General features: G+C 37.8%; 1 long non-coding RNA gene across 2 annotated transcripts; it reads left to right on the top strand.

Annotated features, from left to right (window-relative positions):
• Positions 1 to 592: 592 nt before the first annotated feature.
• LOC113020048 (uncharacterized) lies at positions 593 to 2,729 on the top strand. 2 transcript variants are annotated; one of them, XR_013908770.1, is made up of 5 exons: positions 593 to 743; positions 899 to 956; positions 1,968 to 2,062; positions 2,171 to 2,236; positions 2,403 to 2,729. It is a non-coding gene; the product is annotated as an uncharacterized LOC113020048 (long non-coding RNA). The 2 variants fall into 2 exon arrangements; XR_013908769.1 differs by lacking the exon at positions 593 to 743 and having other exon boundaries at positions 837 to 956.
• The last annotated feature ends 1,146 nt before the right edge of the window (positions 2,730 to 3,875 follow it).

Raw genomic sequence — 3,875 nt, 5'->3', positions numbered from 1 at the left:
AGGAGTTGATTTTTTTGCTCCAAAAATTATGTAAATCCCAATGATATACTAAGTATGTTTTTTCAACACACATCTCCTTGCATCTCAAACAGTGTCCTGTCCTAAAGCTTCTCACCCTTATGCAGCCAGTCTTTAAATGACTGCCATCATGTGGCACAGTTGGCTCTGGTCTCTGGAAGCAGTCTTTACTGTGCTTGACTATTAGCCAGTAGAATTTATAGTGTCTCTCCATTTCATTAGTGTCCCATTAACAATTTCTTCAGCTTTTCAAGCTTTTAAGCTAGCAGCTTTTACTGGTTGTTTGTGTATAAACCTGTGGTCTTTGATGGGAGACTAGACATGCTCTATAAGCTGCCAATGGCTGTCCTTTTTACTGCTTTGAGGTCAGTTATGATCTATGGAAGAAATATAGTATCATCAGAATTCAAGTATTTTTAGACATTGAATTTATGACACTGAATTTTTATCCTCCAAATTTCCCTGCAAAAATATTCACCTGCAAAAATTCACCTGCAAAAAATTCAACTGCAAAAAATTCACCTGCAAAAATTCACCTGCAAAAAATTCACCTGCAAAAATTCACCTGCAAAAATTCAACTGCAAAAGTGATGAACTTTAATGACCCAAGCCAGAGCAATCAGCACCAGATCGAGTCGAGTGGCTCTCGGCCAATTAAATTACGCTGTTTGATCACATGACACCGTTAGCCAGCAGTTTGTCTCCTAAAAGAGAGCTGTTTAGAGGTGAGTGATTAAGTTTTTCTCCTAAATAGAGATCATTACAGAACGCCTAGTCCTACTTAAAATCCCATTTATTTTTATTTTATCATCTACTCAAACTAAGGAAAACGTTTGACTAACTCAAAGACAATTTCCACGCCTCCCCTGCCTGACTGCAGAGGCAGTTTTGAATTTAGGAGCAGCAAGATGGAAGCGGCAAACCCTGGCGATTCTCCGGTAAGTATATTGTTTTTTATCTTCAAGTTTGTCTTTTGAAACGTTAATTTTATTTAAATCCGTTGCTCACGTATAAAGTACACAGACGGGGTCTTTGCTCAACTCGTCTGAGGCGTGTCTCACTAAGCGCTACATGCTAGCATCCTGCTAACCGAGCTACCCTTTACATGCTGTGCTTTAGAAAATAGGATACTCGTTAAAAAATACTCCGCAGATATTGATAGATAGACGAACACTGCAAATATAATGTTGTAAACGAAAACGGCCTTTGGTGAAGTGGTAAAATACACCATGAATAAAGCCATAGATTGAATGGCTGCCATGGTTGCAGAACGGCCTGATTTAATGACAAGAATGGGGAAGAGTGAGGCGAAGTGAACCAAAGCCACAAAACACGGTCAGACAAGGCGGCAAAAGGGCAGTGATCTGTCCGTCAGTATGAAGTTGGTGTGTGCTTTGGTGAACAAAAACTCGAGACCGGTAGCAGGAAGGTGGGAGACTCGTGTTTCACTGGAATAGTGGTGAATTAAAACATCCTTTGTTGGGGACATTTAGGTGTAAATGCATCCATAAAGGTGAGACAGAGGCAGACCAGACAGTGAAGAAAACAAGGCAAACATTAGAAATATTAAAACGGAAATATAGGATTAATATAACATACAATTGGGGAAAATGTAAGGAACACAATGTAAATGATATTGTAAAGTCATTAAAACAGCATACTCTGATTAAAAGAAACAGATAATTGGGTAGGAGGATGATGATGATGATAATAATAATAATAATAATAATAATGTTAAAGAACATGTACAAGATGGGTATGTATACTTGTAGCCAGAACTTAACAACTACAAAGTTGTAGCATGCCAGACCATCTTGATTGAATGTAACTTCACTCCACACAAGTTTTATGGTAGACATATTCATATTGGTATCTAATAAATGATTAATTCTTAGATTTTATCAAACGTTAATTTATAAATTGTTTCTGTCTTTATGTGTTTGTTTCAGATTATGCAAGATGTAATTATTCAGTCAGCAAGACACTTGCTGCAGTTACTGACATCATCCAACTGAACTGCTGCTGTGATGAATCAGAATACAAGGTTTACTTTAGCAAGACCTATGAGTTAATGCTACATTTAACTAAATTGTTATATATTTTGTGTCCAATATTGTCTCCATATGATTTTGTTTTTTGCAACATCTTGCAGAGAACAGAGTCAAGGTACCAGCTTGGTCAACCCTAAAAGACCATCTGTTCATCAAGAAATGACCAGGTGAAAAAGTCATAAACTAAACACTCTGCATGAGCATGGAATTTAGGATGCAACTTTATATCTTACCTGCTCTACACTCAGGGCTTGAATTACAACAACAGTCAATCACATAAAAAAAATATGTACTTTTGGTAGTTCTGTGTCTCTCTCTCTCCTCCAAACCCAGATGGCTGCTGGTACTGAACCGGGTTCTGCTGGAGGTTTCTTCTTGTTAAAGGGGAGTTTTTCCTCTGCACTGTCACTTCATGCTGCTCAGTGTGAGGGATTGTTGAGGTTGAGTCCATATGTCCTGCGAACAACTGCTGGGCAATGACACCATGCAATCTTCTGGGATTCCTTGGATAGAAAACCTGTGAGCTGCACTTGTCCTTGGTCTTCACAGCTCACCTTTTTACTGTTTATTGAATCAAAATTCTCCAGTGACATGGATTCTACATTGTAACTGATGTGATGTTCTATAAAGTGGTTTTAATAAAAAAAAAAAAGGCAAAAATTAGTTTGTTTCTTTATTCAATTTTTGAACAGTGATACTCATTCAGTAAATGCAAATTATTTACATGGCAGTGCACTATAGGCATAAATCTAGACCCCTAGATAAAACATGATGGCATTATAGCAGTGACAACTCCTCCACAGTAGCAGGTGGGATTTTTCTTTTTTGAGGACGGCTCCTTTTACCTGTCACTACAGATGGTCTGTTTGTTCTGATCAAGAGCCTTTTTTTGGGCAGCTGAAGAGGAGAAGTCTATCTTATGGCCAACCTCTGGCTGTATCTTGGTCATATTACCCAGCAAAACCCAGTATGCAGGTTCATCTGTCACAGTCCTTGTGCCACAGATCACTGTTGCTTCTACATTAAACAGAAGAGCAGTGACGTGGGTGCAGGTCTCCGTGACTCCGGCCTTACAGCTGCAGTGGGCGGCTTCAACCTCCCCTGTGATGCTCACAGTGACCCATGGCTGCAATGCTGGTTCATTCAGTCTTTGAGAGTGCAGGACCTGAAACACACACAAAGTTCTTGTCTTTAAATTAACTATGAGCCAAGGCTGACATAAATGTTTTATCTACTTAATCATTAATGTAACAGTGTTTAGAAAGTTAGCACATACATGTAATTTTTCATTTCTTTATGTGTCCATCTATAGAACGCTGCATGTTATAGTGTAAATCTGCCTGTTCTCTGTCAGAAACCTGCCTGCAGAAAATGAACCTAAAGGATGTAATGCAAGGATGTCATCACTTTCAAGATGGAGAAAGCATAAAGTGACAATTATGAATCACTTAATATGATAAGGAGATTCTGCAGGTCATTAATCAATGTATTAAATTAAATAAAATTATTTTTAGTGACACAAGATACAAATATGGAAGGAAGATGTATAATCGCTCAGTTTGGGGAAATTGTGAGTAGCCTGCAAGGGCCTCAACCTTAAATATTTGCAGGAGGAATAGGAATCTAGGTAGCACAGATGGGGAAAATTTTCTTCAGTAAAATACTTTTTACTTGTGATAACTTATGTAGAATTTACCAGTTACGTTGTATAGGTGTACTGAGATGGAGTGGTTTTGTTATTTCTACTAAAAGAATGTTTCAGCTAATAAATATTTTGATGCAAACTATAAAAATAATAATAATTTA

This window comes from Astatotilapia calliptera, chromosome 4 (genome assembly GCF_964374335.1).
Source record: "Astatotilapia calliptera chromosome 4, fAstCal68.1, whole genome shotgun sequence".
NCBI lineage: Eukaryota > Metazoa > Chordata > Actinopteri > Cichliformes > Cichlidae > Astatotilapia > Astatotilapia calliptera.
Note: the sequence above shows the minus strand (reverse complement) of the source record. Positions and strands in the feature narration are given on the sequence as shown.